The 21,980-nt window shown below is 38.9% G+C and overlaps 4 non-coding genes across 4 annotated transcripts; all 4 read left to right on the top strand.

The window, feature by feature from the left end:
• The first annotated feature begins 1,191 nt into the window (after positions 1 to 1,191).
• TRNAP-UGG (transfer RNA proline (anticodon UGG)) lies at positions 1,192 to 1,263 on the top strand. The gene has a single exon. It is a non-coding gene; the product is annotated as a tRNA-Pro (tRNA).
• Positions 1,264 to 2,853: 1,590 nt separating this feature from the next.
• On the top strand, positions 2,854 to 2,925 carry TRNAP-UGG (transfer RNA proline (anticodon UGG)). Its single transcript has one exon. It is a non-coding gene; the product is annotated as a tRNA-Pro (tRNA).
• An 825-nt stretch (positions 2,926 to 3,750) lies between these two features.
• On the top strand, positions 3,751 to 3,822 carry TRNAP-AGG (transfer RNA proline (anticodon AGG)). The gene has a single exon. It is a non-coding gene; the product is annotated as a tRNA-Pro (tRNA).
• A 16,984-nt stretch (positions 3,823 to 20,806) lies between these two features.
• On the top strand, positions 20,807 to 20,879 carry TRNAP-UGG (transfer RNA proline (anticodon UGG)). The gene has a single exon. It is a non-coding gene; the product is annotated as a tRNA-Pro (tRNA).
• Positions 20,880 to 21,980: the final 1,101 nt, after the last annotated feature.

The following is a 21,980-nucleotide window of genomic DNA, read 5'->3' as shown; positions in this document are numbered from 1 at the left end:
TAGTGGTTATTGGAAAAATATGTAACCGCTTCGATCTCAAGACCAATGCTTCAGATGAGTCACCTAAGTCCCTTGCAAGGTATAGATAATGCTCAAGAAGATCTACAGATCAAGACCAGGAAATGTTGTTTTTTCTAAGATTACTGTAAAGATCCACAGGAGAAAATGGGGATCAAATTTGATTAATACTCTCATATTTCTTGGACCCTCTAAGCACCTGCTGGCAAAGGAAAGCCTCTTCTTGCAATTCAAAAGTTTCCCAATTGAGGAGAATAAAAGAACAAGCATTTTCAGTTGCAACCAATAAAACTTAAAACTAACCAAGTTATTGCAATTACAGCCAACCACAGAAACACACTAATTTTCTGATAATAGATAACCATCAATGATAAGGCAATTGATCTAGTGGTAGGATTCTCCCCTTGAGTGCATGATGTCTCAACTTTCATTCTTAGAATGCCCTATCCAAATCAGGGATTAAACAAACTCACAATTTTATTATATATTATTTATTTATTTTGATACAAACTTGAGTCAGTATTATAACCCAGGCCAACTCACTGCAACATAAGACCAATTAAATCATCACAATTTTCCTTTTTCCATGATGAGATTCCCACCTACAAATTGACCTCATGAACAGTTTACAAAGCTTGTCCTGTTGAGCAATAGCCTCAACTCAAATAAAAACCACTAGAATAGAAAAGAACCATCAACAAGCTATATTAGTGGCATAATGAAGAATATAGCTCTCACCGAAATAGCACATGTTGTTTTGGTAAACACACACCACGAGTAATCAAAATATGTGAACAAAAAACATACAAGTACCCAGAACCTCTTCAAACTCACATGTGTGTGTGCATGCATGTGAGCAAATGTACAAGTATATGGTTCAATTCAGACCCAAGTCTGGTATTGAAGCACTAAACACTAGAGCCTATGGATCAACATCATATTAAGTCAACACAGTACACATAAAGTCCATTGCCACAAATTCTAAATCCAGTTACAGATATTAGCATGATCATGAGTATAACATGATATATAAGCAAGCATACAGCCTACTGTACTGATATATTAATAACTAAAGGTACATTCAGTCAACATGCAGAAAAAATTTTCAACTGCAAAAGATGTAAATTCAACTAAACACTTGACTAAAAATAAAACTAATATGCATCAATAATCGGGCATTTGGTCTAGTGGTATGATTCTTGCTTTGGGTGCAAGAGGTCCCGAGTTCGATTCTCGGAATGCCCCACTTTTTATTCAGGAAGTCATTTGCCTGTACAGATTTTATTTTGTTTTTTTAAATTTTCACTCACCTATTTCATTCTATTTTAAATGTTTAAGCAGAGTACTAATCAGGAATCATTAATCTGGTAAGTTATTCAGTTCTCTATTTCATTGTGTTTTAAATATTAGAGTAATCTGATTGAAAGTCAACTCAAAAACAGCAAGATAAACTAATCAGGGATCATTGACCTAGACAGTGCTCAGTTTTCTATTTCACTGTGCTTTAAATATGTGAGCAATCTTACCTAAAGTCAACTTAAAAACAGCAAGGAAACTTCTAGCTAGGCCAGATATAATTATGCACTGACAAGATTCTTTATCAATGAGCTAATAAGAAGCCAGCACCAGCTGCCTTGACCGTGGCACAAACACTTGGGCATAGAAAAAATTTGGAAGTGGTTGCTCATTTGAAGAACAGGCTCAAGTACTCAATCAACTTAAACCAAGCAAAAGTTTACCACAACCAAAGTATAAAAGGAAAACAAGTGTGCCATCCATTCTTACATAAGTAGTTGAGATCAGTTTATGGGAATTTTCCGGAAGTCCAACCACCCAGTTCCACATGGTTGCCAAAAGATTTAGTTCTTTCTTGGGATATGGTACCCTGTGTTTAGGCTCTCCACCAAATTTTCCAGTCTGCTGCTCATTTTTCCAAGTGCTCTACCAAGCATTCTGATCTGGTCAACTTGTACACCTAAGAGTTATCAATGAGATGCTCCAATAATAAATTAAGAAAGTAACAGACCTTTTCTTGGATCAAAAAACATGCTTTTCACCATACAAAAATAAAAAAAATTAAAAATTAAAAAAACATAAAAATCAATGATTTCCTTATGTAAAATTATCTCTTTTCAAAGTTGATCTGCATCCTGATTTAAATGTACTTGAAAATAGCATCTCAACCTTTCAGTGCACAACAACATTGTAGAAGTAACAATTACGTGGAAACTAAGCAAACAAAACTTCAGTAATTACTGAAGATTTTGAGGTTAGGTCACCACCCAATGCATGACATTCTGATTAATCTTAATTAAGATACACAAGCATTCTGATTAATCTTGCTGTGACAACAAATAGGATTTGATGTTCTAGCTCAACTTGTTCTTCGAGGCTAAAAATATGCTTTGGTTGCAAAGATATCTTAGGGAAGAAAAGGAATATTTTAAATCATACAACCTCCAATTCATATTAGGTTTCAAATTTAATTTCTTTTTCCACCACTCTCTGGGCAACCAAGAAGCAAAGTAAACTGATCAAAGACTTAGAGAATTGGATGCCATTAATCATTGTAGTCCTTACTATCCAGGAACCAAGCAACTCCATATCTAGGCAATCATAAGATTATGAATCTATTAGGTAAGCAATATAATACTAAAATCTGTTCAGGTTCGAAATATCACATACAAATCTCATGGGTGGTACCAAGAAAAAATGGCCTTTAAATGAAGAAAGTTCACCTTATATTAACAGTAGCTATAGGAGATCAGAAGTGATAAAGACCTCAATTTAATAAGCCACATTGATCATAAACTGAACAGCACAACATCAGCAACTGGGCATTTGGTCTAGTGGCATGATTCTCGCTTTGGGTGCGAGAGGTCCCGAGTTCGATTCTCGGAATGCCCCATTTTAATAACAAGCTCATTTACCTATATATTTTCAGTTGTCTACTTTATTCTATTTTAAATATCTGAGCAAAGTAGACTGACCTGAAGTCCAACTGCAATGAAAATTTTAACTAGTCCAGGTTTAACTGTGTTCTGACAAGATTTTCCATCTATAAATTGATGAGAAAAAAGAAGCAATTAATATGAGCAGACCAAAATAAATCCTGTGATCGTGTTGCCAGCACTCAACAGGGAAAGCCATCTATCCCAGTCCCAGAACTTACACCTAAGCTCAATACTAGAACGCATGGAAGAATTTGTTCAGTGCCACATCACCTGAACATCATTTGAAGAACAAATTCAAGAACTTATACAGGTAAATCTATTAGAACTATGGGATTAAAAAAAATGGTTAATCCCATATATTTTGAATCATACAACCACCAATTCATGGAAGACTTCAAATTTAATCTCATCTTCCTCCAGTCTGACTAACCAAAGAAGCAAAGGAAGATGACAATAACTCAGAGACTTGGGCACCACTAATTGGTCAGAATACAATCTTAAATTTCTAGCTCTTGGTATCCAGGGACCAAACAAGTCAATATCTAGGCTACATAATATTTATGAATCTATAAGATAAACAATATAAAAATAAAGGCTGTTTGGGTTCAGACTGTGAGATCCAAATCTTAGGAGGTTGAGGGCAACAAGAAAGCACACTCCTTTAGATGAAGGTGGATCACCTAGAAGTTAACAGGAGAAATTGGAGCAATAGCTACTAACCCCTTTAAATCCAATCAGCCACATTGATCAGAAGCTGAAAACATAAAAATCAGCAAATGGGCATTTGGTCTAGTGGTATGATTCTCGCTTAGGGTGCGAGAGGTCCCGAGTTCAATTCTCGGAATGCCCCATTTTTATGAGAAATTCACTCATCTACACATTTTTCCAGTTCTCCATTTCACTCTCTTCTAGACTCACCTAAAAGTCAAACTGCAATAAAAAAATTTAACTACTCTAAATATAATTTTGTTCTGACAAGATGGCTTAATAAATGGATATGAAAAAAGAATCAGATATTGATATCAAGGCAGGCAGCCCAAAGTTCAAATCTGCAGCCTCATTGTCAGAGTTTGGCAGAAAAAAGTCATCTGCCTCAATCCCAGCATACACACTTAACCATAATGCAAGGACACATGGAAGAATTTGCTCAGTGTCACGTGGTGTGAACATCCATTTAAACAAAAAATTTCAAGTACTCATACAACTAAAACCGAATAGAACAATAGCATAAGAAGAAAAGAAAATGAGTTATTCTTTCTTACCTATGTAGGTAACTTCAGTTTATGAAAACTTTCTGAATCTCCAGCTTAACTGCTCTACATGGTCACAAAAAGTTTGTCAGTTCTGGGATGTGGCAGTTGTCTTTGGGTTCTCCACCGAGCAGTTTTATCACCTTATCCCTGCTCATTTATTCAGGTACTGAGCCAAGTACTCCAACCCAAACCTACTAAGATATACTTTATCAATAAATTTAAGTAATAGACTTTCTTTGTCAGTCCAAGATACATACGTTAATCAAGAATTCATTCATGCATAGTCATTTTATTTGTCTAATTTCATTCTGCTTTAAATAATGAAGCAAAGTACTCTACTCAGCAATTAATTCACTTATGCAGTATCCAGTTCTCCATTTCATTCTGCTTTGAGTAAAGAAGCATAGTACTTTAATCAGGAATTAGTTTACCCATACAGTATTCAGTTCTCCATTTCGTTCTATTTTAAATATTCGAGGAATCTGACCTAATGTCAGCTCAAAATCTGTTATGGAAAGTTTCACTAGGCCAGATATAACATACTTTAATCAGGAATTAGTTTACCCATACAGTATTCAGTTCTCCTTTTCATTCTGTTTAAATATTTTAACAATCTGACCTATAGTCAACTCAAAATCTGTAATCGAAAGTTTTAACAAGACCAGAAATAATTGTAACATGACAAAATTCTTTACAATTAATTAATAAGAAACAAGCATGAGCTGCCTCAACTGCAGCACATAACTTAGCCATAATATTAGAAGAAATGGAAGCAGTCATTCACGTACTCAATGAAACAAAACATAAAAAATCTACAAGAACTATAGCATAATATCATATGTTTAAAAATTCTGAGTAGATTAATCTGATCTGAAGTAGAATTAAAAAGAGAAAAGAATTAACTGGTACAGACACAACACTGCTCTGACAATATTCTTCATGGATGAATTGAGAAGAAGCAAGAAGCAGATCTTGAATCAAGGTGAGCATCTCAAAAATCAAACCTGCAACCTTATGGTTGGCACAGAAAGCCATCTTCCTCAACCCCAACACATGCAGTTAACACTGGAACATGAGAAAGCACTGTCACATGGTGTGAACATCCAATTGAAGAACAAATTCAAATACTCAATGAACTTTAGCCAATAAAAGATGAGAAGAACCACGAAAATTATTAAGATTTCATCATTAATTTATTTTTTCTAAATCATCTAATCACTCAAAGGAGCAATGTAAAACTACCATAGACTAAAAGATTTCAGTACCTCTAATTCAGAAGAGTTTTGTTCATAAAAATAAAAATAAAAAAACAACAAAATAAAATTTTATTTTCCAATTTTAGCTCTCTGGAGCCATGTCTGGAGGCTACCTACCTTTGAAGGACATCTTAGACAAACATATCACAGTTGCAGCTGGGTTGTCCAACAAAGGTGAAAATGAAAAGAAAACAATAAGAAACGACAATTGGGAGTTTGGTTTAGCAATCAAACTGTTACTTTAGGTGCAAGGATTTGAGATCACTTCTTAGAATGTCCCCTTGGACAACTGCCAGATGATTTGGTATGAATGCAACATTTTTTATTAGATTTTCTTATATCTATAATCTATCTAAGCGGAAGATATTTTAGCCATTTGCATCAAGCTCAAACTTCCTTCTTACGCCTATTCCTAATCCTAAATGGAATGTAACGACGTAGGGATTCATATGTAAACATCAAAGATTTGGGACCAAAAGTGGTTAGCAGTGACCATTGAATAAGTTTCTTCAGCTTGAGTTGCATGAGCGCAGTCATGGATTAAGAGAATAAAAGCTCAAGGACATTCTTTTATCATCAAGACCATATTAGGAAAAAAAAGGTCTCTCAAAGTGGTCTTTGACTCTTTTCCAGCAAGAACACTTGGCTTCATGGAAATAGGGTCAAACCCAAAGCATAACACTTGTTAGCATTTCCTCAGCAGCTTACCAATATAAACACTATAGCAATGCAATTGATAAAGTATGCATGTCATAAAAAAATAACAAGTGGATCCAAGCAGGCATTCTTTTCTCTAGACTTAAGGACAGCACAAGGACATGCCAAATTGAACACTGATGAGAGAGAGAGAGATATTTGGTCGACTGGTAGTTTTTTCTTTCAACAAGGAAATAGTGAATTTTTTTTCTAAATACTCCATCGTTATCATAGTGGTAATGAACCAATTCAGTGGGCATATTTTTACTTCATTCTAATTTAAATTTTTTGGCTTAACTATGTAATTCCCTGTCAACTAAAAAACTGCCACGAAACATTTTAATTTTTCTGTGTTCATGACAACATTCATGATCACAGTATGTATGCTCCAACAAACACATTGATGACAAAAAGGTTCTTTAGAGTCAACATGTAATGAGCATCTCACTATGGAAAATTTGATATAAATATTGTGGCATAAAGGAACTGGACATGTGGTCTGGTGGTGTGATTCTTGCTCTGGGTGCAAGAGGCCCCAAGTTTGATTCTCAGAATGCCCCACCTTAATCAGTGACTTCACCTACACATACAATCTTTTACTGCTATTTTTCTGTTCTAAATATTTAGGCAAAGATGTCATCCAAAGTTAAACACTTCCACAGAAAATGTTAATTATCCTTCATTGATAAGTAAGCAGCAGATAATAATATCAACATGGGCAAGACAAACAAAACCTTTCACCTCAGTCACCTTAAAAATGCATCAGCCCAATCCCAACACATACACTATAACAAAGAGCAGAAAGTGTTGCATGGAATGAACATCCACAAAGATGAAATCAATTATTCAAGTTAATAAATCAACAGTACCAACCAAACACAACCAAAGTTAGAATATAGATGGAAACCTAATCAAGAAAATATTCCATCTGTACAGTAGGAAACAGCTTTTTGCCATGCCAAACAAGCAATTGTATAAACAAGAGACTTTAGAGACAAACATGCTAGACACTCAAATCATGGATTGTAGGCACAGAACTCCTGTTTAAGTTTTGATTATTTCTGAAGCTACTGGATAAAATCTACTCCTATTGTTTTTGCCACTTCTTTGTACTGATATTTTAACAACCAAATGCACATTCACTCAACATGCATAAAAAACTTTTAAGAGTTACAATGGTGATAAGAAGCAATCATATTGATATAACAAAACATGTACAACATCTGCACATTTGATACACTAAAATGATTCTTTCTGTGGGTGCAAAATGTCCCAAGTTCAACTCTTGGATGCCCCACCTTAATAGGTGAATTAGCTTACTAAATTTTCCTTATCTATGCTTGAGAACTCAAAAAGAAAAAACTTGACCATCACTTAAATATAGGAGCATTTACTCAGCAACATAAAGTACAAATCCACAAAGAGCATATTCAAATTACTCAATCAACTTAACCAACCAAAGATGATCGATGGTAGAATTTAGATAGCTACCCTATCTACAAGAAAATGCTTGGGGCTTCCTCTAGGGAGGGGGATGGAATCCTCCTCCCTTCCTCTTGAGGTTTTGGCCCTTGAGCTTGGTTGTAAGGTGGGAGAGCTTCCTTCCTCTTATTTGGGGCTTCCTCTAGGTGCTCCGCATAATCCTGTGGCAGTTTGGGATGGGGTGGTGGAGAGGTTTCGCAAAAGGCTAGCTCTATGAAAAAGGCAATTTATCTCTAAGGGAGGGAGAATCACTCTTATTCAGAGTACATTGTCTAGCTTCCTTATTTACTACATGTCCCTATTCCATATGCAAAGAGTGGTTAGATTGAGATTAGAGAAAATCTAAAGGGACTTTCTTTAGGGGGGGCTTTAGGGAGGAAGCCTCATCTAGTTAAGTAGGCGGTGGTTTGTTCAAACAAAAGAAAGGGTGGATTGGATGTTGGATGTCTTTCTACACTCAATAGGGCCCTTTTGTGCAAATGAAGTTGGCATTTTATGGTTGAAAGGGGGGCTCTTTGGGAGCAGGTTATTTGATGAGGATGAATCTTCAAGATATATATCAAGAAAGGGAATTAGTATTAGTTGTAATTAAAATAGGATTAATATTACTTGGAATTAAATTAGGATTAATATTTGTTGGAGTCTAATTAGGATTAGCTAGTTGAGTTATAATATAATTAGAATTTGAAGAGTCCTAGTAGACTTTGGATGTTATAATTAGAATGAGAATCATAATAGGTTATTAGAGTCCTAGTAGACTTTGGATTTCTTAGAGAAGCCTATAAATAGGCTAATCAATGTAAATCAAAGGGATGAATTTGATGAATAATATTATACTTTCTTTCATTGCAAAATTGCAACCCTCAATGGTGAGACTCCATTGATTTTCTTCTAGGTGAGACTCTTAGAAGGCCTTAGTGAGACTCTAAGGTTTTTCATCTTTTCTTCATTGTTTCTTCTTTCTCTCTATTTCTTATCTTATAATTTTCTCTACCATAAAATTTATTCCTTGTTCCTCTCTTTACACCTTAAAAATAAAACCCTAGCCCACCTACCCTTGAGTGTAGGCAACCATCCTAGGGTTGTCCTACATCAATTTTGGTATCAGAGCGAAAATTCTTGGCATGAAGGCATATGTAATTGAGGAGTGGAGCAACATATGCAACCATGGTTGAAAGCTACAACTTTTTTATGCAGCCATTGGTGAACATACTAAGACTAAATGAAGAGGAGGATTGGCGACATACTAGCATATTCCAAACTCGTATTGTTTGTCAAGGAAGACTATGTACTTTGATTATTGATGGAGGTAGTTGTTCCAATCTAGCTTCAGAGGAGCTTGTTGAGAAGCTTAATCTAAAGACAGAAGATCATCCAAATCCCTATCAAATAGCATGGGTAAATGACACATCTATTTTGGCGAGTTCTCGTTGTCTAGTGACGTTTAATTTCAGTAATAATTTTGAGTTATCATCATGGTGTGATGTTTTGCTGATGAAAGTTGCTCATATTATGCTTGGAAGACCATGGCTTTTTGATGAAAGGGTCCAACATGATGGATATGAGAACACTTACACACTTGTGCGCAATGGGTGTAAGAAGATCCTTCGTCCAATGAAGGAAATTCCATCACATAAGCAACCAGAGGAAAAATTAGCACCCTTGAAACTAGAAGAGCCATCAAATATTTTTATTAAAAAGCAAGTCGAAGTTACTAGAAAGGAGGAAGAAATCATCAGTGATGAATCTAGAAAGCAAGAGGTGATGAAACTAATCCTAGATCAACCAATAGAAGAACTCAAAGAAGTTGAAGAAGTTTTAGAAGAATCGATGTTTGATTTCCCAAGGCCAAACATTATCATGAGTGGTGGCAAACATGAAGAATCTGCTGAAATTTCTTTTGAATATGGGGAATTCAAGAATCTTATTCTTCCACAAAACAATTTACAAGAAGAGTGTAGGAAACAACTTTCCACAAGCTTGTTGAAAACACATAATTATTTCGAGAATTATCAACTTGTTGTACAACATCAAAATTTTTTTTTTTTTTTTTTTGATAAGTAAAAGATATGCATTAAGAAAGGCTGAACGCCACACAGCATACAGGAAGTATACAAAATAGCATGGGCCTCAGAAAACAAAACAGAGAATCACCTCCCTTTAAGTGGAGGCTATCCACTCTAAAAAGCCTATAAGGGAGAACGCCTTCTCACCTACATACAATTTGGCCCAACTCCACAAGTTACAAACAAAAGAATTCTTTAACTTTTGAACATTCAAACCCCTCCCCCCCCCCTAAAAGCTAATCTATTCCTCTCCTTCCATACCGTCCAAAAAATACACAACGGAATGGCATCCCATATCTTTTTCCTTTTCTTTCCCACAAACGAGCCCCTCTAACTAGTTAAGACCTCCTTTACAGTTCCTGGAAAAACCCATTTTACATCAACTAAACCAAAGACAATATCCCATAAGGCTCTAACCACTGTACAATATATAAGGATATGATTTACACTTTCTTCTTCACATTCGCACAAGAAACACCGATTTGGAAGTTGAAATCCTCTTCTTTGAAGACTATCCAAAGTTAACACCTTCCCCCATGACGCCTCCCACGCAAAAAAAGCAACTTTAGTTGGCACTCTTGCCACCCAAATGCTTTTATGAGGAAATCCCATAACATCAGAATTCGTCAACAAACTGTAAGCTTCCTTAACCCTAAACTGACCACTTCTTCCTTTTCTCCAAATAACTGAATCTTCCTCCAAAGAAGGTTTAAAACCCCTCAAAATGTGGAGGAACTCCCCAACCAACTCAATCTCCCAATCATTGAAGTCCCTCAAAAAGTGTAGGTTCCAGTTTCCTTGACCCGAATTTTGATCCCACATTTCCTCAACCGTCAAACTCTGATGCGCAGCCATACCAAAGAGATGAGGGAAACATTGAGCCAATGAAGAGTTTGAGCACCACACATCTGTCCAAAAGCATATCATGTTGCCCTTTCCTACGCGGAATGTCATGTTATCCCAACACCAATCTGATTCTTTCCAAATCTCCTTCCAAGCCCCTACACCAACCGCCCCATTTCCCTTTTTGGGCCTCCAATCAAGACCCTCCTGCCCATACTTCACCTTAATCACTTGTCTCCACAAAATATTTTTTTCACATGCATACCTCCATATCCATTTGCCAAGTAAAGCTTTGTTCAACAAAGCTAGCTTTCTAAGGCCTAGCCCACCTTTATCTTTGTCTGTACAAACCACCTCCCATTTAACCAAATGCACTTTTCTCTCCATGTTTCCCCCTCCCCACAGAAAATCCCTTTGTACTTTCTCAATCCTTCTAACAACCACCTTTGGCATTCTGAAAATGGACATTTGGTAGATTGGCATGCTAGCCAATGTACTTTTTATTAAGGTGACTCTTCCTCCTTTAGAAATGTATTGCCGTTTCCAAAGAGCTAGTCTTCTCCTCACTCTTTCCTCCACCCCATCCCATATATAAGGCGCTCTATTTGGGGCCCCTAAAGGAAGACCCAAATACTGAGAAGGTAAAGTCCCCACCCTACAGCCAAGCTCAACAGCCAACTCTTCCACCTCCACCACCTCACCAACTGGAATGACTTCACTCTTGGCTAAGTTAATCCTTAAGCCTGAAGCCGCTTCAAACCAGAATAAAATCCACCCCAAGTAAGTTAGATGATCCTTTCTGGCCTCACAGAAGATAATTGTGTCATCAGCAAAAAACAAGTGAGAGATGTTCAAAGAGGGACCACTTCCACCCCTTATGTTGCATCCTGATAAGAACCCCCCCTCCACAGCTCTCCTGATAAGCACATCAAGCACTTCCATCCCCATGATGAAGAGGTAAGGAGACAACGGATCCCCTTGTCTAAGGCCTTTAGTGCTAGGGAAGAAACCTGCAGGCACTCCATTAACCAACACTGAAAATTTAGCTGACGATAGGCAACTCCACATCCACCCCACCCATTTGGACCCGAATCCCATCTTTTGTAACACCTTCACCAAGAACTTCCAATTGATGCTGTCATAGGCTTTCTCTATATCCAACTTGCATATAATGCCCTTTTCCTTTTGTTTCTGCCACGTGTCTATCACTTCATTTGCAATTAAAGACGCATCAAGGATTTGTCTTCCCTTCACAAAGGCATTCTGAGAAGTGGATACCACCTTACCAACTACTTTCTTCAATCTGTTAGCTAGCACTTTAGCCAATAACTTGTAAAGCCCCCCTAAGAGACTAATCGGTCTGAAGTCTCTAAGGTCCTCAGCCCCACTTTTCTTGGGAATCAGCACCAAGAAGGTATTGTTGAGACTCTTGAGGAAAGAACTGTGGTCATAGAAGTCTTTGAACATTTCCAAAATCTCCTCTTTAATGAACTCCTAGCAACTTTGCCAAAATGCCATTGTAAAGCCGTCCGGACCAGGGGCTTTATCCCCATTCATCTCCATCAGTGCCACGTAGATTTCCTCCTCTGTAAAGGGCCTCTCCAAGGTCTCAGCCTCTTGTTGGCTGATCTGGTCTAACCGAAGGCCCCCTATGTCCGCCTTCCACCCCATATCTTCTGAAAGCAAGCTTTGGAACGTACTAGCAATTCCTTCCCTGATTTCCTGCTCCTCTAACAGCCACTCCCCATTGATCTTTATTCTCTCCAACTGATTATTTCTACGGTGAGCGCTTGCCATACGATGAAAAAAGCCCGTGTTTCTATCCCCTTCCTTCAGCCATATTTCCCTAGAGAGCTGTCTCCAATGAGTCTCTTCCATAATCACCCATTTCCTATAATTATCCTTTGCTTCTTTCTTAAGCTCTGTTTCCTCCACAATCAGAATTCTCCCACTTTCCTCCCTATCCCAAAACTCCACCTGCTGCAAGGCTAAGGATTTATTGGTCTCCAGCTTCCCAAAGACTTCTCTATTCCAAACTTTCAATTTCTGTTTGACTTCCTTCATCTTAGTAGCCAACTTGTAACTACCACTGCCCCTAACCTCAATTCCTTGCCACCAGCTGCACACTAACTCTTTGAAGCCCTCAACCTTAAGCCACATATTTTCAAATCTGAATGGAGTTGGGCCTCGTCTTATCCCCCCCCCCCCCCACTAGCATAATTGGGAAATGATCGGAAACCGGACGGGGCAGCCTACATTGACTAATCCCATTGTATTGGTCAGTCTAACTAGGGGAAACAAGGAACCTGTCCAATCTTGCCCAGACCTAGTTGTTTTGTCCCCCATTCCAAGTAAATTCTCCCCCTTGAAGTGGGAGATCCATTAGCCCCAGATCATCCTCTATTTCCGCAAATTTCCTCATTGTTGAATTCATTCTCCTCTGGCTGCTCCTTTCCCTCGGAAACAAGGTTATGTTAAAGTCCCCCCCTATACACCAAGGGTCTTCCCACAGCCCTCTAATCGCCCCCAACTCATCCCATAAAGCCTCCCTTTCCATCTTGGAGAACAGGCCGTACACTCCCGTAAAAATCCAAATTGCCCCATTTTCTATATTCCGGAATCTACAAGATAAGGTAAACTGGCCCTCTTCCCAATCTAGAACCTCCAGGGACCTTTTATCCCAGCACATCAGAATTCCTCCTGAAGCTCCTTCCGCATTCATAGCCTTCCACTCTAGGAATCTGCCGGAGCCTATGCTTCTCGCAATGTTATCCGACATCGCTTGAATTTTAGTCTCCTGAATACAGATTACGTCCACCCTCTGATTCCTTAAAAACGTCTTAATTACTTTTCTTTTAGAGCTTTCATTTGCTCCCCTCACATTCCAACTCAGAATTTTCATCTTCATTGGACAATCACAATCTGGCGCCCTTTGCCCTGTACCAAGCCTTTCTGTTTAATCCCCCCCTCATAATTAATGGAGCATTCCAGTCTTTTTAATTCCCTTTCAAACTTAGATTTTTCCAATAGCTCTTTACTATGGATTTTCTCCCTTCTCTTTCTGATTTGAGACAGAAACTTCAGTATTTCCTTCTCCAATCCCTCCGTGGGGAATCCCAGGAATTGACTAAATTTTTCCAGATCACTCTCCTCCCATTTATACTCCTGCATTCCTCTCTCTGTTTGGGTATCATATATGGCACCGACCTCAAGAGTCCCCCTTCCCGTATCACTGCTACTTTCCTTTGCTCCCACCTCCCTGCATCCATTGCTCCTCTCAACACAGCCCTCATATACCGTTAGCCACATTGTATTGTCAACCCGAACTCCCTCATTCCAATCCCCAGAATGACCGAAAGACTCCACTCCCGGAGTCCGATCAAAATTAAAAGAGTTGAGATGAGAAATCCCCAGAACCCTTTTTCCCCAAGACCACAACCCATTTCCATACCTCATTGATTCCTCTTCAAGTGCCTTATCCGTCTCTGATATCCTAACCAAGCCATTTAACTTCCTCAAGTCCTCAGTCTCCCACGCAACAAAAGGCTCTGGCGCATGAGTCTTACCTGGATCAGGCCCCATCAACATTAAGTCCTTCTTCTGAGAGATATTATGGTCTTGGCCTGCTGATGAAGAAGATGGGCCCTCCCTTGTATTTACACTTCTAACGGACTGTGGACCATATCCCTTTGAACTTAGGCCTTTGTTTGATGTCGAGACTGGGCCTATAGTGGAACAGCCCACCTCATCGGGCCTACACGACGGGCCTGCATCTGAACTTAAAGCCACCCCTTTCATCTTTAATCCCATTACTCCACTCTTCAGCCCAGGCCCACCGTCCCCTTTTAACACCTTTGGGCTGGCATTTGGGCTTAAAGGGTGGACTGCACCAAATTGAGTCCAAGACGGGAATATTGGGCCTCGGCCTTCATTGGATACAACCCGACCCCCAACAGCCCTCTACCCACCCGTCCCATCACCTGACGGATGCAGGTCCTCGAGCCTCACGCTCACCCACCCCTTTGTCACTCGCTTCTCCGCGCGTGAGGACTCCTCACCCCCAACCTCGCTTCTACAACGACCGTCTGCTTGTCTGGAAGACCTCCTTATCACCGGACGACATTCCCACCATAATGCTATCTCATAGACCTCCTCTTCCACTTCGACTTCCAGAACACTCGGACGAGCATCACCTCTTCCCCTCACTAAGATTCTGGCCCACTGTAGCTCGCCCAACGACTTCATTTGTTCGTCGGCTGTTATAAAGCCACCGCATTCGTCCCCCACCTTCTTCAAAATCTCTGGGCTCCAAAACGAGACTGGAAGTCCAAATAATCTCACCCAAATCTCCTTTGCCTTCTCCTCCTCTGTCCAGCACCCACTCCTCGGACTCCAAAAATCCAGCCCTACCTGGACTCCTTCCATCGTGCGATTCCCAGAAGAAACAACACGACGCGCCTCTTCCAAGTCTTCAAAGTCCAGTAGAACCCTTCCCTTTTCCATTTTAGCCAACCCTAAGCTACCTTTAAGCTCCCACGATTTTGCCCAATGCTGTCCCAGCTTCTCAAGATCATCCTCTTCCCCTACGTTACCCCTCCTGCTCGCCACAACGCAGTGTTCCAACTTCTTCAACAATCCCATCGATTCCTCTCTTTTGACCTTCACTGCGATCGCGTTTGGATTACCCAACAAAGCACGTTTTGCTATTGTTGCGTATGAACTCCCCCCAACAATTTTCCCCATACAACATCAAAAAGTTTTTCGAAGCACAATATTTGTCTTGCATGAAATTGAACAAGTTCAAGAGATCTTGAGATCCTGTCTTACCATGGGAAAGAGACGACGAAGAAATAAAGGGTGGAAGACATTGCTCGGAATATCAATTGATCGTGGAAAATCACTAAAACTCGAGGTCGAGTTTTTTTTCAAGTCAGGGGGAATTGATGAGGATGAATCTTCAAGATATATATCAAGAAAGGGAATTAGTATTAGTTATAATTAAAATAGTATTAATATTACTTGGAATTAAATTAGGATTAATATTTGTTAGAGTCTAATTAGGATTAGCTAGTTGAGTTATAATATAATTAGAATTTGAAGAGTCCTAGTAGACTTTGGATGTTATAATTAGAATTAGAATCATAACAGGTTATTAGAATCCTAATAGACTTTGGATTTCTTAGAGAAGCCTATAAATAGGCTAATCAAAGTAAATTAAAGGGTTGAATTTGATGAATAATATTATACTTTCTTTCAGTACAAGGTTGCAACCCTCAATGGTGAGACTTCATTGATTTTCTTCTAGGTGAGACTCTTAGAAGGCCTTATTGAGGCTCTAAGGTTTTCCATCTTTTCTTCATTGTTTTTTCTCTCTCTATTTCTTATCTTATAATTTTCTCTACCATAAAATTTATTCCTTGTTCCTCTCCTTACACCCTAAAAATAAAACCCTAGCCCACCTACCCTTGAGTGTAGGCAACCATCCTAGGGTTGTCCTATATCATTATTGGTAGGAAGTTTGGGGTAGAAAAAGGGGGGTGGAGTACTCGAGCAATTAAGGAGGGGTATGGTGTGGGTTTGTGGAAGGAAATTTCGAGGGAGGGATTTTTATTAAGTAATAAAATTGGGTTCTCAGTGGGTAATGGGAGAAAAGTGAGATTCTAGAAGGATAATTGGTGTGGTGATGTTGCTTTGTGCGATTCTTTCCCATCTTCGTATATACTTTGGTGGACTCTAAAGAGGTTTGGGTGGCGGAGGTATGGGATTTATCGAGTGAAGTAGGGGGATGGAATCCTACTCAATGATTGGGAGGTGGATTTGATGGAGCGATTCCTTTTGATAATTCAAGAAAAGAGGGTGTTTGTGGATTTGGAGGATAGGATGCTATGGAAAGAGACTAAAAGTGTGGAGTTTTCTATTAAGTCTCTTTATGGTGCTTTGGAGACAAGGAATGCAACTCCTTTTCCGTGGAACATCATTTGGAACCCTTGCATTGTTAATGTTACTATATACAATTTAGGAATCAAATTAACTATACATATACAAAAAGATTGACAGAATTGGCTTACCATGTATATGTTAATGTTACCATATACAATTTAGGAATCAGTTAGACTCCGTGTATAGGATATACGTCTGTATATAGATGGATGCAAAGGATAATAAAGGTGGAGAGTTCTTAGTTTCTGGGGTTTTTCTAAGTGTTTTGACATGGTATCAGAGCAAGGTTTCGGCGCCTTCTGAGTGGAGTTCGTGTTTCTTGGAGATTTAGACACTTCCTGTGGGGCATTTGTGGTTTTTTTTTTTTGTGATTGTTGTGGGTGTTTTTTTTCTGGGTTTCAATCCCTTTAGTAGCTGCGTTTGAGGGGTGTATCTCGGCAGTTGTTGGCTCATTGATGATATGCATCAGGTTGAGGCCGGTAATAACTCCCGCATCCTTGGTGGCTTGACGCTGAGAGTCATTGAAGTAGGCAGGCACTGTAACAATAGTGTTCTTCACTCTTAATCAAGGCATCGGAGAACCTTCTACCAATCAAATGTTTGGCATCGAAAATAGTGTTGATCGGGTTCATCGTGACGAGGTCTTCGGATTTGGTGTAGTTGATACTGCAACAACCATCATAGAAATTCACAGATGACCTCTGAAACTCTAATTTCTCTCTCATCATAAACCCACACCAAAACCTGCAAGCTAATTTTAGAGAGAAAGTCAGAGAGAGAAACAGACAGACAACAGAGAGCTAAGAGTGTTTCTGTTTCAATTTTTTGGTGGGCTATTTCCTTTGTCTCTCGGTTGCATCATGTCATTAGATAAGTTAGAATAATTTCCTATTAAATTTACTAGCAAAAATTATTGTGCTTGGGAGTTTCAATTTAAATTATTTGACAAGGAAAAGAATTATGGGGTCATATTGATGAGAGTAATCCTGCACCTCGTGATGCCGAGGCTTTGTCTAAGTGGGAAATTAAGTATGCTCGAGTTATGACCTGGATCGAACCTCACCTTATTCTCAATCTAAGGCTTTATAAAACTACTGCTGCTATGTGGAATTATCTCCACACGGTTTACAATCAAGACAACTCTGCTAGGCGTTTTCAATTGGAGTATGAGATGGCTAATTTCACACAAGGAAGTCTCTCAATTGAGGAATATTTTTCTGGTTTTCAAACTCTTTGGACTGATTATTCCAACATTGTTTATGCTAATGTTCCTACTGCAGCTCTCTCTGTTGTCCAAGTAGTGCATGCAACTAGCAAGCGAGATCAATTCTTGATGAAGCTACGACCCGACTTTGAAATTGCACAGTCTAATCTGATGAATCGTCATCCTGTACCATCTCTGGATGCCTGCTTGAGTGAAATTCTGCGTGAGGAGCAGTGTATCGTAACTCAAGCTACCATGGAACATCGGGCTAATGTTAGTGCACCTGTTTCTGTGGCTTATGCAGCACAAGGGTGAAATAAGGGTCAAGGCATGCGTGTTGTCTAGTGCTTTAGTTGTAAAGATTTTGGTCATATTGCTCGGGATTGTCCCAAGAAGTTCTGAACACGAGTGTTGGCAAAATGCAATGCAAGCAGAACTTCAAGCACTTGAGGAGAATCGTACTTGGGATATTGTTCCTTGTCCTCCTACAGTCAAACCTATTAGGAGTAAATGAGTTTTTTTTGTAAAACTTCGTTCTGATGGCTCTTTGGACCGGTACAAAGTTCACCTCGTAGCTCTGGGTAACAAGCAGGAATATGGGGTTGATTATGAGGAGACATTTGCTCCTGTTGCCAAAATGACCACGGTTTGAACCATCTTAGCTATTGCCGCTTCACAGTCATGGCAACTGCATCAGATGGATGTGAACCAGCATAAGTATATTCAAGATCTTATCACTTTGGCTGGTTTGGAGGACGCTTCTTCTATCGATACTCTTATGGAGGTAAATGTCAAATATAGGAAAGATGAAGGGGACCTTTTGGATGATCCTACTCTCTATCGGCGCCTGGTTAGGAGTCTTATCTACTTGACCACTACTCGACTTGATATCTCCTATGTTGTTCATCAGGTCAGTCAGTTTATGCCTTCTCCTCGGCATCTCCATCTTGCTGCAATTCGACGCATCATCCGCTATCTTCGAGGTTCACCTACTCGTGAGTTGTTCTTTCCTACTGGCTCCTCTCTTCAACTTGTTGCCTATAGTGATGTTGATTGGGCTGGATGTCCAAATACACGTCGATCTACTACAGGTTGGTGTATGTTTTTAGGTGATGCCTTAATTTCTTGGAAATGTAAGAAACAAGATCGTGTTTCTAAATCCTCTACTGAGGCCGAGTATCGTGCCATGTCTACTACTTGTTCTGAAATTGTATGTCTGCGCGGTCTTCTTGAGGAACTTGGGTTTCCTCAGACAACTTCTACACCTTTTCATGCTGATAACACTAGTGCTATTCAGATTGCCACCAATCCCCTTTTTCATGAACGTACCAAGCACATTGAGGTTGATTGTCATTCTATTTGAGACACCTTGGAAAGTCGGGTGATATCTCTTCCTCACATCTCTTCTGATCTCCAAGTGACGGATATCTTCACCAAAGCTTTGACTCGACAGCGGCATCAATTTCTTGTTGGCAAATTGTTGCTTGTTGACTTAACAGCATCAATTTGAGAAGGGATGTTAATGTTACCTTATACAATTTAGGAATCAGATTGGTTGTACATATACGAAAAGATTGACAGAATTGGCTTACCATGTATATGTTAATGTTACCATATACAATTTAGGAATCAGTTAGACTCCATGTATAGGATATACGTCTGTATATAGATGGATGCAGAGGATAATAAAGGTGGAGAGTTCTCAGTTTCTAGGGTTTTTCTGAGTGTTTTGACATGTGTGCCCTCCAAAGTGGGCTTTTTTACTTGGGAAGCATCATGGGGTAAGGTCTTAACTTTGGATCAATTAAAAAGGAGGGGGTAGACTCTAGCTAATAGATGTTTCCTTTGCCTTGTTAAATAAGAGTCTATAGATCACATCCTAATTCATTGCTCCAAGGCTAAGGCTTTGTGGGAGTTAATTTTTGCTCTCTTTGGGGTGTCGTGAGTTCTTCCTTTGTTAGTTAAAGAGACTCTTATTGGTTGAAATGGTTCCTTTGTGGGCAAGAAGCGTCAAAATTTGTGGAAGACAACCCCTTTATGCCTCTTTTGGACTATTTGGAAGGAAAGAAACAAGATTGCTTTTGAAAATGGGAAGTTTTTGGTTCAAAGATTGAAAAATTCTTTTGTTTGTAATTATTGGTCTTGGAATAAGTTGTCATAGATGTAGGTCCTTTATCATTGATCGACTTTTTTGATTAGTTGGGTTCTAAATGAGGGTGGGTAAGTTTCTGTAACCCCTCTTCTTCTTGGCTTTCACCTTGAGGCACCCCTTGTATACTCCCGGTATGCTTTGGGCTGTCCTTTGGGTGCCTTTTCTCTTTATTTATAAAATACTTTTGTCTTTTACATATCAAAAAAAGAAAATGCCTGATTTATTTGGGAATAGCATCAGCAAGAATTCCAATTAGTTTTGGAATGCCACCAGACAAAGATTCGCTTTCAAGTCTTACACTGCTTTCCTCCAGCTTAACACAAAAAAGATTGACACTGCAGACTGACTTGATTGCCTCTGATAGTCATCTGAAGCCTGCAGTGGAACTTTATAGCAAGACAGTTCCATTTAATAAAGAGAAGAAATAAATTGAACACTATTGTCGTACAAAAGATTTCCATGCTTGCAGAGGCTACAGAAACAAAATCAATTTCTGAGGAGAAGAATCCAATAACTATAGCAGCCTCAGGTTCAAGATCAGACAATTTTGGTTCCTCCAAAGAGATTCACAAAAGGATCAATGCAATAGTTTGTAGCTTGAGAACAAAACCCTATCTAAGCAATTAGATTGAAAACAAAACCCACCTATCCAAGCAATTAGCTTGAAAACAAACCCAAACCAAACAGTTAGCTTGAAAACAAAACCCTATACAAGCAACTAATGGCTTCTGAAATTAAGAATACAAGAAGTAGCGCTTTCAAATTCAACCCCTGCTAGGCACACTTATACCTCAACACAGGTGAGGCAACAGGAACAGTCTGCTCCTTAAATGAAGGTCCACTTAAAAACTAAAAGGAGTGACTGGAGATAAAAAATGACTAATCCCTTGAATCCAATCAAACACATTGATCACAAGTTGAATATGATAAAATTCAACATTTGGGCATTTGGTCTAGTGGTATGATTCTCGCTTTGGGTGCGAGAGGTCCCGAGTTCGATTCTCGGAATGACCCACTTTTGATCAGGAATTCATTTCAATATTTCATCCCGTTTTAAATATTTGAGCAGAATGGTTTGATCAGGAAAAGGCAGCAGAGAAGCATGTAGGAACCAGAAAGTGTTCACCAAGGGTTATACAGCACACACCAAACATAAATAACATTCCATTCTGTTTTGAACATTTGAGCCAAATACTTTTTATGAACTAGAGAGTGTGCAGAGAGAAATATACAGTACCCACCAAATACAAATTTAGTTTGCCAATGACAAATTATAGGAATGAGATGTTGGAAAAAAGGATTACCCCCATCGAACTTTTGGACAGTTAGCATCAGCTCCTTAGTTGAGCTCTGACAAATTTTTGAGCTACTCAACATGATATGCTACTTTTTGGCACCCCAAGGCAGAGCATAGTGATTAAGGATACTTAATTTTTTGTAATGTGTACTTATCACTTATTTTTTCACTGAGTTGAATTTTATATTACTACTAGTCTCATGTTTAAGGCTGCAGTCATGACTTCTAGGGATCAACAAGTGAAGAAACATGAAAAATTGCATGAATTCTTATTAGGAAGTTTTTAATACCACAAATAACCTTTTTCTTTTCGCAATCTAGTGGTTATTGGAAAAATATATAACCACATCCATCTCAAGACCAATACCTCAGATGAGTCATCTGCAGTCACTTGCAGGGTATAGAGAATGCTCAGGGAGATCTAAAGATCAAGACCCAGAAATTTTGTTTCTTCTAAGATTACTGTAAAGATCCACAAGAGCATCTGGGCATCAAATTTGATTAAGACTCTCATATTTCTTGGACCCTCTAAGTACCTGCCTAGCCAAAGACCACCTCTTCTTGCAATTCAAAAGTTTCCCAATTGAGGAGAATAAAAGAAAAAACATTTTCAGTTGCAACCAAAAAAAGCTAACCTAACCAAGTTAATGGCACACACAACTAACCACAGAAACACACCTAAGGCAATTGATCTAGTGGTAGGATTCTCGGCTTGAGTGCATGATGTCCCAATTTTGATTCACGGAATGCCCCCGCCCAGATCAGGGATTAAACAAACTTACGGTTTTATTATAAATTATTTATTTATTTTGACACAAA

The sequence above is a fragment of the Vitis vinifera genome, chromosome 3 (assembly GCF_030704535.1).
Source record: "Vitis vinifera cultivar Pinot Noir 40024 chromosome 3, ASM3070453v1".
NCBI classification, from domain to species: domain Eukaryota; kingdom Viridiplantae; phylum Streptophyta; class Magnoliopsida; order Vitales; family Vitaceae; genus Vitis; species Vitis vinifera.
The sequence above is the reverse complement of the archived record's forward strand: the minus strand, read 5'-3'. Positions and strand labels throughout refer to the sequence as shown.